The sequence below is a fragment of the Protopterus annectens genome, chromosome 6.part0 (assembly GCF_019279795.1).
Source record: "Protopterus annectens isolate FY-2018-M chromosome 6.part0, PAN1.0, whole genome shotgun sequence".
Classification (NCBI taxonomy): domain Eukaryota; kingdom Metazoa; phylum Chordata; order Ceratodontiformes; family Protopteridae; genus Protopterus; species Protopterus annectens.
The window spans coordinates 503,289,463-503,306,066 of NC_056737.1; positions in this window are offsets into that span (position 1 = coordinate 503,289,463).

Below are 16,604 nucleotides of genomic sequence, written 5' to 3' on the forward strand. Positions count from 1 at the left end.
TTGGTACTAGGAACAGGCGAGAATAAAATCCTAGGCCCCTTTCTGGCACAGGAACTGGCTGAATGGCCCCTATTTGGAGCAACAGAGAAATTTGCTTGTGAGCCTCTGTTCTTTGTAGAGGAGGAATGTCTGGCATGCCATTGAAAGGAGGCAAGGTATGGAAATAAAACCTGTAACCGTGGTGAATGATATCCAGAACCCATCTGTCTTGGGTAATTAAATCCCAATTTTCTTTGAAAAGAGACAGCCTTCCTCCCAAAGGTGCTGCCAGGCGAGAATGTACTGGCAGCTGAAAAGGCAGGTCATTGGGTCTGCTTACGAAAGGACTGACCCCTGCCCTCACCAGAAGTCTGAGCAGGGGAACTCCCTGTCCTAGGCCTAAAAGAACCTTGAGCTCTGTCCCTACCATGTCTAGACCTACCCCTAGACTGGGAATCATAAGCAGGATAAGTCCATCCCTTAGTAGGCCAATTTCTACTAAACTTCGGAGGCTGCACCTGCAAAAAATCCTTAACAGTTTGCATAGACTTAGCCTTGTCCTCCATTTTCTTTAAAACTGCTTCCACAGGCGAACCAAACAACACATCAGACTGTAAAGGAGCATCCAAAATCCTTGTTTTAACATGCTCAGCTAAATTCTGATCTCTCAACCAGGCGTGCCTACGAAGAACAGAACCAGTGGCAGCCACCCTCGAGGAGGCCTGCACAGCATCAAAACCACACTGCAAGGAATGTTTACCTACCTGTTCAGACACATGAACTAAATCCTGCAACTCTTTACACTCAATACCTTCTGCCAAAGCATCCACCTTAGATTTCAATTGTGAAAGGAGATAATTCTGATATTTTAACATGTGAAACTGACAATTCAACGCCCTCATGGCTAAAGTGGAAGAAGTATACACTTTCTTTCCCCATCTATCCAAAGCCCTTGCCTCTTTATCAGGAGGAACAGGATTTTTAACAACAGAGGCCTTCACACCTTTAGGCCCCTGAGAGACAGTTTCCGGGTCTGCCCTAGGACTCTTAAAAAGATACTTATGAGCTTCAGGCACCCTATAGTACCTATCCGGTTTAACTGGGGCAGGAGGCAAAGAATCAGGATTCAGGGAAGCCTCTGCAAAAACATCTTCCACCACATTCAGAACAGGAGGTATAGCTAAAGGCCTATGCTGGGGTAAAAACAAGAATTCCTAAGCCTCTTCCTGGAATCAGAGAAATCTTGACCTTCCCATTTAAAATGCTCCCTCATGGAATGCAGAGTCTCTGAAAATGAAAAATCCTCAGGAGGAGAAGCTGAAGGAGTAGAATCATCCACATCAGAATCAGAATAAGGAGGATACTCCTGCAAGTCTTCAGTCAAGACTCAGAAGCCTCCGAACATTGCTCAAAACTCTCAAACTCAGGTTCCACCCTAGGCCTCTTATCAGGAGGGGGCATAGAACCTCTAATCATAGTAATCAAATCCTCTGCCATTTTAAGCATATGTTTCTTAGGTAAAGACCCTGAAGCACTAGGAGAAACCCCCACTGAAGCTAAACTTGGCCTGCCTCTCAAGGAAGCCTTGGAAACAGAAGGGAGGCTCTAACCACCTTAGGAAGAGAGGGAAGAACAGCCACCTGAGAAGCCCCCTCAGCCTGGCCTACTTCCTGAGAGGAAACATCCTGTAACAGTAAAGTCTCTCCCTGAGACTCCAAAGAAACTCCTGGCAGAACCTCCGGCTCCACTGTGCCTTCTAAAGAACCGACGCCTGGGTCTGTCGGTCCTTCCACTCTAGGCTTTGCTGCTTTGTCCTTGCGCTTTTTGGCCGAAGCGGGCGTCGGAGCATCCGACGGCATTTTATAATTACAACGCTTCCCAAAAACTAACCTGGCACAGTCTAATCTTCTCTTAATAGTGCGTTTGTTAAATCTAGCACAAGAGCGGCATCCAACAATGTCGTGCTCAGGCCCTAAACAAGGTATACACAAAGTATGGTAATCCCTATGAGGTATCTGTTTCCCACAAGAAATACAGTTATTCACTTTTTCTGACATCCGGTTAAATACTGAGGCAAGAAAAAAACAAAATATTCCCCAACGGGGTACTTAGCCAACTTTGATTCGGTCTGAAACTCTGAGTTCAGAAACTTTCAGAACGCCAACCTGCACTCGCAAAATTGCTTCTGCATCGGACCATGCGGCAAAAAAGACTGAGGATATGACGTCGGTCATGCGCATTAGTACCCTGACGTACTGACGTCAGTCTAATGCGCCCTGACCGACATCAGCCATATACTTTGGTATTCGGGCCGACTGGACAGCGGACTACCCAATAGTTAGGACTGCAGCAATGTGGAATGAAGAACATCAGTATCATGGAAACTGTTGTGACCATATTTTTACTCAAACGTTTGATTCTCTGTAAACGGTTTGTGTTTTTTTTTTGTTGTTGAGCTTTTCTCCTCAGTTATCCATTAAAAATAGGCCACACAAGCCCAGCTGGACCAACCTGGTTAACAAATGTCAATAAAAAATAAAACAGACTGCGTGTTGCTCTGTCTACAGCCCATGATATGGCTGAAAAAGGTCTCAGGATCAGTGTACTTACAGGGCAAACAAAGTAATAAAAATATATAAATAAAAATAAATAGTGACAGCCATTAACTATGCTGTTCAGGTTTTGTTTCTACAAAGGAAAAAAATCAGCAACACTGCGGACAATTTTCATGGGTTCCAGGGTCTGAGGTCATCAAATGAGGCTAAAAAAATGACCACTGAATGCTGCAAGTTAATAGCTCTTTTTCACAATCCTGAATAACTTACCTCCAGTCATTTTTCCATCTCAAGACTTACCATTTTGGATTGCATCTCCAATGATACAATATACTCACTGGTTGTTAATCCAATGCCATGAATTATGCTACAGTCTACTTCCTTTATCACGCCATTTTACACTACCAGTCATGCAATGATACACTGGAGAAATGTGTAATATACAAAACTTTTACATACAAAAATTTCTACACAGTACAATATACAACACATTTTTAATCAATCAGTTCTTAAAATATGAAATGCAATCATCATGACTTAAAGTTTCAGGAATATCTGATACATCTGTAAGAAAGCACAGTTGTGTAGATGTCCTCCTGATCACTGCTGCAGTTTTCTTAACATACGGGTTTTCTTCCGCTGACATCCAGTCAGGGTACCACAGCTTTACCTTCCCAATGGTGTACATCCAACATGTGACCTCAGCTCATATGCATTAGAGTATATAGGCAGACATAAGCATGAGTATCCCAGACTATCTTGCCACCAATCCAAATACAAGCCATTCATCCGAACTGATCCTCATTGGGTCATTGGTACCATTGCTTCACTTTTTCGCATTTCAGGTAAGCCCTCCATTCCTTTTGATTGTGTAGATCATTTTTGTTAAATGTCAGCTAGGAAGGTAAGTACAAGTGCAGTAGTTAGATCCCGTACAAGAACTTGCACACTAGCTGGATCCCGTTCAAGGACTTGAACACTAAGTGTCTTTTTTGTTTAGGCCCAGAACACGAGTACAAAACCTGCTCCATCTGCCAGTCATTTATTCCTAAAACCCTTAGGTTGAGGCTTTCCTTCTGTCACTTTTGTGTCGGTACACGAATAAACAAGTCTTTGTGGGTTCTGTTTAAGCATTTTTATTCTATACAAACACATCACTGTAAAGGCTTATTGACTATGACTTAAGTAACTTGTAATGCCCCAGATATCGACTTAGCTACTCAATTCAACTCTTTTTTCATTGAATCTATCTCCAAATTAACTTCTTCCTTCTCTAACAACACACTCTCAAACTCTCCTCCTTTCCCCCACACCAACACTCCACCCAGCACTACTACCTCTCCCCCACCCATATCTACTAAATCTTTGCCATCCACCTCCTCTCCTACTCTCATTTCCTCCTCATCTTCCTCACCCCCTTTACCAACCACCCCCTCTCCTACTACCTCTTCTTCCTCATCATCTTCACCCCACAACACCCCCTCTCCACACTCTCCTCCATTATCATTAAAACCTATTCCCACTTCTACCATACAAAACTCCTCCATAAACTAAAACCATGTACCAATGCCCCTGATGATATCCCTTCCTACTTTCTTAGCATAGCTGCTGAAGCAATTGCTTACCCCATTAGCATACTAATCAATCGCTCAATCCAAGAAAGCATAGTTCCCCAAATCTGGAAAAAAGCCTTTATCACACCTTTACATAAAGGTGGCAATAATAACAGTGTTACTAACTTCCGCCGCACTGCTATCCTGTCCCCCATCTCTAAACTCCTTGAAAAGTGTATCCAACTTCAACTCCTACCATATCTCATGGATAATCACCCACTATCTCCCACACAACACGGATTCAGACCTAATCACAGCACTCTGACAGCTCTCCTCTCCTTCCTCGAAACTGTAAATAAAGCCCGGGACTCTGGCCTTATTGTCTCTACCCTTCTACTCGACCTTTCTAAAGCCTTTGATACTATATCACATAACCTGCTTCTAACTAAACTCTCAAAACTTAACCTATCTCCCCCATCAATGAACTGGTTCTCCAGCTACTTATCCAACAGATATCAAGCAGTAAAATGGAAAAAGGCAACCTCCTCATTCCTTAACACCCCAACTGGAGTCCCCCAAGGCTCCATATTAGGTCCACTCCTCTTCAACATATTCATAAATGATTTCCACAAGACGATCCCTCTTTCCAACATCATCCAATATGCAGATGATTCTACCATTATCTGCACTGCCACATCTATCCCAACACTCCTAACGCTAACTCAGGATGCTTTTTCTACCACTGAACAATGGATGAAAACAAATCACCTAGCACTCAATGCCTCTAAAACCAAATTAATGATATTCACCCCCACTAAAGTCAACTCTTTTAATACAAAGACATTTTCTATCAACAGTCAAAATAACACTCAGCTAGAACTGGTGACAGAGACAAAATTGCTAAGAGTCCAAATCGATAGCCAACTAAAATTCAACTCCCATCTACAAATAAATATAAAAAAAACCCATCAAAAACTAGGGATGCTCTATCGACAAAATCACTATCTTACAACTGCCACTAAAATCACTCTCTCTACTTCCTTTCTAATTCCATCCCTTCTCTACAGAGCTCCACTTCTAACTAATCTATAAACCTCCCTGAAAACACAACTTTCCTCCTGCTACAACAAAATTGCAAAATTTGCTACCAGACAAAAGTCCTCAACCCACCACTGTTCCTCTCTCCAACAATTAAAATGGCTAGAACTACCCAGTCATCTCACCTATACTCAACTATCCCTCACACATAAGCTAATTCTCAACCCCTCCCTCTGTCCCTCCCTATCTTCTGTATTTAAAATGCACATACCTGACAGAATATTAAGGTCTAACAACCAAAATCTATTAGAAGTGTATAAACCAACCCGTCCCCCTGGCAAAAATCTTCTATCACATGGCCTAGCTCGACTCTGGAACTCTCTACCTCCATCTATCCGTATCACCTCTAACCATTTTATTTTCAAAAAACCTCTTCACTCACATCTTCTATCTCAGTGGGAATGCTGTTGCTCCCACCCCTCATAACTAATACTGGGTATTTCCTTTTCCTTTCCTTTCTCTTGCTTATACCCTTGATTTCACGCTAACATTCCTCCTAACTCTTATATTATTATTACTATAGTATCTGCAAGAATATACTACACTATACCTCATATGTGTAGGACTCTTAATATATAATGACTTCTTATTTTTAATTGTAAAATCCTGTTTAATCTGCTTCTCATATAAGTTTTAACTCTTGTTGAATTAATTGTTTGTTTATTATCTGTATTGTCTACTCAAATGTTTTTTTACAATGTCTAAACATGTCTAAGAACCTATTGTAACCTAAAATGTCTGGAGCTTTTCTCCCCAGGACTCCACTGAAAACGGGTTCATCTTGGCCCAATGGACTATCCTGGTAAACCAACTGCAAATAAATAAAATAAATAAATAAATAAATGTTAGAGTTACAAATAACATGCAAGATATATGCATTTAAAATACTGATACACACATAATTAGTGAATTCTCAGCTACAGGATTTCTTACCTTACTTCTCTCATGCTGCTAAGTATTCTGTAACTCTAATTAGCATTGTTCAACAGATGTCATTTTTTCTCATTTCTCAAGATGTAGGGGAAAAGTTCTACAGCACAGTTTTTAAAACAATTCTGTTCTTCCAGTAATTTACAAGCCTAAAATAATCCATTAAACCTCGATTCTGATAATTATATTTCACTAAGATACAAAAATATCAACAATATTCTCAGAATTTCTTAAGCAAATAGTCAATGCTTTACACACTGATGCTCACTTACTATGAACATTACAGTCATTCTTTTAAAATCTCTCAGAATGATTAATGACTAACTCAAGTACTGCTCCAGAATTAAACCATTATTTAATGTACTCCAGATTATGCTGCAATCTGTGTTCAGCTGAAAGCTCACAAAAAATTGCAAAAGATGCAAAAATTGCATATTTAAAGAGGGAAAGGTACCAAAGTGAAATCCATCGGCAGTGAACAAACTAAGTGGAACTATCTGATATGATCAAAGTCCAAGTTCATACACAGTGCCTCAGTCAATTTTATTTCAATTTTAGCCACAGCAGACCCTTCTGCATGCTGCGACAAAATGTCTAGCCTAGACAGAAAGATTTAAATGAAAATTAAAGCTGGTGTCCAAACAAAACATTACTTCAAACATGAGGTCATCTAAACATCTGTCTCCAACATGTCCTGTGGGAATTCTATCAAAGTGTGCTAAGCTAGTCATTTTAGAAATAAATAATACAACTAATCCAGTCTTGATTATGATTGTCTATCATGCAGTTTAAGTTAAACAGTTATTCTTATTTGCAAGCTAAATGCCAGCTAATTGCCATAAACCCACCACAGTCTAGAAACACCAATGTATTATTTTTAAAAATGCACAACCAAATAAGAAAACACCTCAAGTATATTGCACACATGCTGAAAATACACGGCATTAAATGACGAGAACAGCCTGTCTTTTCAAAATCTCTAACATGCTGCCTAAACATGTAAAATGAATCTGTTAATATATTATGTGAACCATCTGTGAAGAGTCATTCTCAAGAGATTTAAAGTGATACATGTAAAAATGTGGCCTTTAACAGTGGTATGAGCTACTGCACAGCTGTTAAAATGTAGCATTCACTCAGGTACCTAGTAAGCATAAAGAGTATGTTTTCTTAGACAGTATATGAAAACTATGAAATACATGTTAGTTTATATTTGGAGAGTGTTTATCCAGATTTTCTGCTTCTTAGATTGAAGCACAGCTTACTAACCAGTATCTGTGCTAAAGTAAGAGGATGTAAATTGCTGCAAACTATGCTGTTTGTTAATTATATCCAGGATCTAACTCTAGGTTATTATGCTGCAAAGTATCAAACGAGACTATGAAGCAGCCATGGACATCACAATACATCCATTCCATGAAACAGCTTTATATAAATGATCACTAATAGAATTACAGTAAGAGAAAAATGCATCAGATGCTCTAGTACATCTATTTATACCTCAGGCAATCTAGTTACAAATCATGGCATTCATGGAAAATCATATAAGGGTTTGAGGTTCCAAAACCACAACACCTACAAATAGATGTTTTATATTATGCATCAGTGGAGTAGGATATTAACCGCAGTATTCTGATTTATTTGGATGTACTTATTTTTGTAAATGTATTAGTTCGTTAAGAGGCAGGACAAGCCATGACGAGATGCAATAGATAATATTCACAATGAGCAGGAAAATGTAGATTTACTTATTTATATATAAAATCACAATGTGAAATAATAAGAAAATGCATAATATTAAGGAGAAATTATATGTTCCAAGAAAGTAGTATAAAATAAGGATCCAAGATGCTCACACATTTTAATAAATCAGTAAACGCTTTCATCACTTTACAAAATAAGCATGGAGACTTCATTAGGCTGAAATTCAAAAACAGTATACATTATATAACATTTAAAAATCAAATACTAAAATCACATGAACACATTTTACAAATAAAATGTTTTTTAAAGGGATAGCTATCCTACAAGATTCATGTTTTATTTTCCTTTTCTTTAAATAACTTTTAAAATTCACACTGGTATTAAGATCTGGGAACTTATATGAATTTAAAATGGCAAGCCAGTAACATTATTTTGTTTGCTATCTATCCTTCCCCGTCTCCACATCTTTTATCTTATGCAATATGGTCTAATACATACAAAATAAATCTCTTAAAACTGCTACACACAATGCAAAGTCTATATATTTCATTAACTGAACCCTTTTGTTTCATACCATGACTGCTTCCACTCATTCCTGTTTCTTAACTTTCTTTCAGTCTTGCCAATGTAAACTCCCTCACATATTAAACACTATGTTGCATAATATTCTGAGGCAATAAAATCTACTGGAGGCGCTTCCCACAGATGGATCCATTTTTGGAAGCCCCCCCCCCAATTTAATTTGCATTCTGATGGGATTTAAGGTGCCAATGGAGTGAAATTGTGCTGTAAAGCTGTATCCCACACTAGCATGGCTGGTCTTTAATGGAGGTAAGATCTGGTGACCTCATTGCTCGTTATGTACCACATCACTCTGGGGTTGTCTGTAAACACTTGCAGAGGTCCCAGGACCTACAGAAGAGTCAGAAATTTGAAAGCATTCATCACAGCAAGCATATATTTTCTGCTGATGTATTCTGGCCCGTCTTTTTTGTCCTAGATACCTTGCACACTTATCTCCGACACTGCTACCCAAGCAAAATCAAAGGTGTCTGTTGTGGCCACTTTGGAGCAGGAGGAGAGACTGGGAGATCTGGGTTCAGGGATATCTGATGTCTCCACCAAGTGATTTCTCTTCTCACAGATATCAGAGGTAGAATCTGAAAAGATAATGGGTGTGCTGCTGGGACCAAAGAGACATTAGATACCACTGCATCTTTCACATGTGGAGTCAAAAATTATTGGATTTACTGGACACACAAACAAGAAAAAACGTTGTGTTTATCAAATGACACAACTTACTGAGTTAGGCATAAACCACTATGTTGTCAAATGGATAACCAACTGGCTCACTGACAGGATACATGTCTGGATAGGTGAAGCCACTTGCAATAAGAAAGCTGTTACTAGCAGTGTCCTACAGGGCTCAATGTTGGGACCTTCCCTGTTTGGTATATACTTCTCTGAAGTGAAGGCCAATGTTGGGGGCTTCTAGCTCACCCAGTTTGCCTACGACTGTAAGCTGGGAGCAAACACTGAATCCCCAAACAATGCTGACATCCTACAAACAGGCCTAAAATTGACAAATAACTGGTGCCAAGTCCATGGTCCAAGACTAAATGCTGAAAAATGCATAATCATACCTTTCAGTAAATCAGATATTCCTGCAAATTATAATATTGATAGCACACCCCTAAAAGTAGACCCACTGATGAGGGACCTAGGAATACAGATAAATGGTAACAAACTTTGACCACCAGGTAGCTACGGTAATTAGGAAATCCTTCTGTGTGGCTCAACTTATAAGTAAAGGCATGGTATCAAGATCGAAGGAAGTCATAGTGCCATTGTACTCAGCCCTCATCAGGTCCATAAGTACAATGCTCCCTCCTGCATGTGCCTAAGCGGGCACTTACACCAACTGGAGTGGCCCCATAGTTTTCTCACTAAAAACTACAAAGCATAAGATAGACCAACTAAAGGCCATGCCCCTTTAATCAGTCTCATATTGTTTATTGAGGGGGGACTTATGCCTGACCTACAAGGCATTATCTTATCCAGTCCCGATGAAAATGTTACATATTCGCAATAAAAAATTATACGAGGGTTATGCGTTCCATGAACCTGAACCTTATTTGTAACTCTAACAGAACTTGCTGTTGAGACAGAACTTGCTGGAGAGACAGACTTGTATCTCAAAGGCTAGCTTGTCTATGGAATAAACTTCCCATCTTCATAAAAGAAAGCCCATCCCTCACACTCTTCAAAAAGAATTTGGATAAACGGATGGGAAACAGAAAATTCATTCCAACAGTACTGCCCATATCCCTTATGGACAAAGGCAGTCTATAAAATGACTCATGGCTCCAACATCCAAAGACCCAGTACCCTGATACTACCCCATCCCATATGTGGGAATTAAGATATAATATTGTCATATTCTGGGTATTACTGGCTAGGCTTGTAAATGCTCTTGTGCCATTAGACCAGTAATCACCTATGAACATTAAAATCACATATAACGAGTATGTATTTCTTGCTCTGAGGAATGTATGGGCCTCCTTGAAAATGATTATATGTATAAATCCACAATTGTAGGACTGCATATATATCTGCTGACCTCATCAGATCCAAGCATAGTAGAAGTTTAAAAAGTTGAGAAGTCTAATATGACATCCTTGCTTAGTTTAGCAGAAGCATTTCAGTGTCAAGCAGGAATAAAATTAAAATAGAAGCAGACAAAAATCAGCAAAAGTGTGCGCTATGAAAAAAATTAGGAGTTATGTACTTACCATAACTTGGTATCGGTGTTGTCCATTTTCATTCTTTTTCATGAATGAGTTACATATCTGACCCTCGGATCTGACTCAGCTGTATTTACAAGACTTGGATCTGAATCGCCAGCTCCTCCCTCCTCCCATAATTCTGTACGCCACACCTAACTCCTCACATTGAGTTTGCTGCTTTATCCTCTACTATATTAGAGAGACAGAGCAGGAAGAAGAAAGAATGAGTCTCAGACCAGGAACATGATGGTTCTTATATCATACAAAGATCAGTATAGGAGAGACAGGGCTGGGGGATGGCTGGGAGGGAAGGTGAGGAAGAATGAAAATGGACAACACAGATACCAAGATATGGTAAGTACATAACTCTTAAATCTGATGTCCTTTACATTCTTCCTCACGAATGGGTCAGAATCCCCAGCTACGTAATTCTCAGGAAGCCTTCAAGGAAGGACATGCTGGAGCACTGTCGAACCAAAGGAAGCTCTGCTTCTAGAAATAATGTCCAATTTGTAATGTGTAACAAAGGTATGAGTCTTTGACCAAGTGGCTGCAGCACAGATGTTGTTAATGGAAGCTCTTGAAGAAAAAGCATATAAATTAGCCATATATCTAGTGCAGTGAGCTCTAGAAGAGCAAGCTAACTCTAATCCTTTTTCAAAAAAACATCATCAAAATGCAATCAGTGATCCATTTCGCTAGAGTAATTGAGGAAACTGTTTGACCCAGGTGGTTAAAGGAAAAGGACACAAATAGCTGATCAGACTTCCTGTACTGTTTTGTTCTGTGAAGATAAAAAATTAATTGTCTGTGGACATCAAGCAAGTGCAGCATGTATTCATCTTTATTAGCAAAGTTTGGAAAGAATACTGGTACCTGAATGGACTGGTTAATGTTAGTTTCAGTAGCCACATTTGGTGAAAAAGAAGGCTTGGTCCGAAGATATACTCTATCCTTATTTAAAATTATGTAAGGAGGCTTGGCCTATAAAGTCTACAGTTCCGAAATTCTTTTTGCCAAAGTGAGAGCTACTAACAATATAATTTTCCAAGAAAGAAACTTCATATCACATTACTTTGCTGGTTCAAAGGGTTCCTGAGTTAACGCTTGAAGGACCAGCATTAAATCCCGGTTCCCTAGGTCCACTTACGCGAATACGGAAACGTCAACACGTATTCAGAGAACCGTGAAAACACCAATCGTCCTGAAGCATAAAATTTGAAGTGTCGAATCGTCATAGTTGGCCCTTCTGCGGTATAGCTCCTTAAGGTAAGTGCGCGATAGTTGCGGACCTTAGGGTTAGGGTGCGGGTTAAGGTAAGTGCATACATGGTAGTATATGCAAACTTTATTTTAGGGTTAGAAGTAAGCTTTTGTTTAGTGTATGTATGTGGTTTATTTATTTTGTTTGAGTAGGTAGTATGTAGCAGGTGGTGGTGTTGGCCAACTATAACAATTCGAGATTTTGAATTTCGTGGTTTAGGACATTCGGTGTTTTTGCAGTTCGTGCAATATGTGTCGCTGTTTCCATATTCGCTGAAAAGGAGTTTCATGCTTAAATCCAAAGGAGGAGAGGGATCTTTAAATGGAGGTCTAAGGAAGAAGATACCCTTCATGAAAACTTTACACAATCTGGAAAATGCCAGCGATAATGATTTGTTCCCCACATGGAAGTTGGGTATAGCTGCCAACTGAGGTCTAATAGTAGAATAACTAGCCCCTTCCTTAAACAGAGTAGAGAGAAATAGGAGAATAGCTGAAGTAGAGGCTGAAAAAGAGTTGATATTCTGGTGGGAAGCCCAAATCAAAAATCTTTTCCATTTGCTCCTGTAAACCTTCTTGGTGGACGGCTTCTAAGAGGCTAAAATAATGTCATGGACTGGGAAGGCGAGCCTGAACAGTCTGACTTGCACTGGAATTTTAGAAACCATGCAGTCATTTTGAAGGTGAGTAGACTGGGATGTTGAATTCCTGATTGATTTTGATAGGAGATCCTGCATGGGTTCCAATACCCATGGAGGATACTTGAAGTGAGACCAAAGGAATGGGAACCAAACCTGTTGAGTCCAAAAGGGGGTAATGAGGATGACTGAGTTCTTCAGCCTGCTTGCCTTCAGTAAAAACTTTGAGATCAGGGGAAGAGGAGGTTAAGCACAGAGGAGACCGGAGGGTCAATCATGCATCAGAGCATCCCTTGGTGCCCCCCACCGAGGGGAATCACAGAGAAACACTTGCTGCACTTTTTGGTTTGGGGGAAGGCAAATGGGTCACAGCAAAGCTGACCCCAGTGGCTGAAGATCATATCTGCTACTGCTTGATTGAGGGACCACTCATGAGGAATCGAAATGGACCTGATGAGCCTGTCTGCCAGTGCATTGGTTTTCCTCAGTATGTGCATTGCAATAAGAAAGCAGTGTGAGGAGAGTGCCTATTCCCAGACTCTCATGGCCTCTCTGAACAACTGAAAGGAATGGATTCCACCTTGTCTGTTGATATAACAGACTACCGACATGTTGTCCGTATGGACTGCAATCATCCCTAGAGGCAGAATCTCCTGAAAGGTTTGCAAAATTAGGACGACTGCTCTCATCCCCAAGACACTGATATGCAACTTGGTCTCCAAGGGGACCACGTGCCTTGGATCATCTTTCCCATGAAATGCCCCCTCAATCCCAGTTGGGCAGTGTCTCTGGTCACTGTGGCTACTGGGGGAGGGAAACAGAATGGTCTACCAAGAAAGAGGTCATCTAACTGGATCCACCAGTGGACGACATTTGCAAATCAGAGTGAGCTTTATGGGAAAAGATAGAGGCTGATAAAGAATGGACCACTGAACCGCCAGTGTCCATTGAAGAATTCACATAAAGAATCTGGCTAGAGGAACAGGAAGAATGGCATCTGACACTGACCCAAGAGCTTGTAACACTAGCTCTGCAGAAGGGGACCTGAGAGACAGTATGTCCTGCACCTGATTCTCAATAATGTTATGCGATGAAGGGGCAGTGATCCACTTTATCCAGTTGTGTTCCTATAAATTCCATAGTTTGTACAGGACTCTGCTTTGATTTAGCAAGGTTTACTGTGATGCCTAGGGAGTTGGAGATCTGAAGCAAGTAATCCCTGGCTTGTAAAAGTTGATGCCTGGCTGGGGAGGTGAGAAGCCAGTAATCGAGATAGGGAAACACCTGGAATCCTTGGAGTCTCAAATTAGCCACTATGACTGCCATGCATTTGCTGAACACCATGGGAGCTGTGGTGAGACTAATGGGCAGTGCTCTGAACTGGTAGTGATTGGCTCCCAGCCAAAAGTGCAGGTGTCTCCTGGAGCACCTGTCTATTTTGATACGATAGTATGCATTCTGGAGATCACACACCCAATCATCCTTGCACAGAAGAGGCAGTAGAGACTGAACTGTAAGCATTCGGAACTTTGACTCCTTTACATACTGATTCAAACTGCTTAGATCCATAATTGGTCTCAGGTCCCTGTCTTCTTTGGCACTAAAAAGAAATAGGAGTAAGGTCTGAATCCTATCTGGCCAGATGGGACCCACTGGATGACTCTCTTTTTGTAGCAGCTTTTGAATTTCTTGAGCTGCAGACTCCCTCTGACTGGGTGGAACGTCTGGGAGTTTCCTCCTTAGGACAGGAGGTGGAAGGGAAAAGGGAATATAGTAACCTTTGCATATGATACTTAATACCCAGGCATTTCTTGTCATATTTGTCCAGGTGACCCACTGCAAGGAAAGTCAACCCCCAACTGCCTCCAGAGATGAGCAGTCGGGCAACTCTTCAGGAGCGCTGACTGGGATTAGCAGAGTAAAATTCTCTGAAGCCCTGGGTTTGTGGACCCCCTCTCCCTCTGGAGTGAGGTCTCCCTTTGAAACTTTCTCCTCTGCCTCTGGAGGAAGAATCCCCATGAATGCTGAGGGGTAGAACACTTGACTCCAACAGCAGACAAGGTCTTGCCATCTTCCTCATTTCAGATGAGCTTTTCTTTCACTTATGGCCCAAAGAGGAGCAATCAAAGGGAGTATTAACAAAGGACATGAATGTCTTAAAAGCCGCCACAAAGTTGCACAGCCTCATCCAGTCATGTCCCCTAATGGCTATGCCTGAAATGGCTGCTCATGAAGTACCCTCCACTGCATGGGAGACCATCCTCATTGAAGAGCTGGCAACAGATGAAACAGTAGCCAGATATGGAGAAATCTTCTTGAAGTCTTCTGCCGACATGGACTTGGTGAGAGAGTTTGAGAGCTCCTTGGTCAAATCTCTCTGTAAACGAGTAAAATGCACCAGGTAATTTAGCTACCTCAGTGCAAAAGTGGCTGAGGCATAACTGCACTTTCCAAATCTGTTTCTCGCTCTGGACTCCCTGTTTGGTGGATGGATAGAGAAGTTCTGTTCAGCTAGCTTTTTCTTAGTGGCTGCCGCCACAACTATGACAGCAACAGGAACACCCTTACTCTAATGGGGTCTGTCCAATGGGGGAAATAAAAATGTATCTGGGCATCTGGGGATGGGCTCAACAGTGTCCAGTTCCTACTAAGCTTGTCAGGAAACTAGATCAATAAGTTCATCTGCTAGAGGGGTCACCCAAGATGTAGACTGGCCAGCCCCGAAAGCCTCCAGGTACACAGATTCTTCAGAAGGAGGAGTCTGGGCAAACTAGCCAGCCACCCTTCTGCCTAAAGATTTCCAAGATGTCCCTAAAGGAGACATCATCAGGTTGTGATCAGAGGGATCCTTCTCTCTCATCAAAATTGGTGTCTTCCATGGGAGACTCCATTGGGGAGTCTATGTGCCCCCTCCTGCAAGTCTTCTTCCAAAGAACTTCTTCTGTGGGTTGCTGAGGAGAGGCAATGGAAGAATGGAAGAAAGGGAGAATCCCTGTGGGGAACACATGTGGAGGCTTCCTTGAGCTTGCTGACTCTGAGGAACAGAGATGATTAGCTCAGAACTTGGACCCAATGTGGGGCAGAAAAAAGGATCCGAGACAAGAGAAGACAGTTATGCATAGAAAAAAAAAACAATTCAACTACCTGGAAAGCTAATGGACCTTCGGACACCCCCCCCCCCCTCACAGATGAAGCAGCCAAAGAGGGAAGGCTAGAGCCAACCCAGGATCCAAGCCCTCAGGAGAGAATCAGACCTGATCTGTCCAGGGCTAAGGCACTGAAGGGAAAGAAAGGATCCGACAATGTAGGAGCCGAACCAATTCCCTCAGACCCAGCACTGACCTCTTGGATCAGAGACCTGCTAAGATCTGATGGAGCTGGAGCAGGGCTGGTCAGAGATATCGCCAGAGTTAAGAAAGGAATCTTCCTCAGATCCGACACAGAACCTTTCTGGAACCTCCCATCCTGGGACTCTGAGACTGCAGGTCGGAGCGGAGAAAGAGACAAAACCTGTTCGGGTAGGTGCTTACGGATCCAATAGGGGACAGAGCTGGTAGAACCAACAGCTGGATCTGAGCCCTGAGGAATCTCCACATCATCGTGTCCATGTCTGCCTCTGTCAAACTCCTAGACGATATGGACGAAGCAGATGATGGGGGTCGGAACTGCTTATTCAGAGTCTCAAACAATTGTGGTGGCAGATCCGATGGGACTGGATCCAGCGCAGGTTCAGGAGTGCGAGCACCTCTAGTCAGATCTGAATGCTTAGGATCCAACAAGGACATAGATGGAGCTGGAGAGCCAACAGCATGAGCAAGTCCAGTCAGATCGGATGAGGACTGAGGATCCGAGGGTCGGACAAACATCTTCAGATCCGAAGATGTCGGATCAGAGAGTTTTTGCAACTTATTAGTGGGGTCTGAAGAAGCCCACTGAGATTTAGGAGCAAGTCTTTTCCTCAACTCTAAGGGAGCTGAGAAACTTTAGAGAGGATATGAGCCCCAGAAACAACTGGAAGAAGCCCTTTCAGGATTAATTTGTTTGTGAGGTCTGAGAGTGTCTTGGGAATAAAAGTTGTAAAACAGTGCAGGGTGAATCA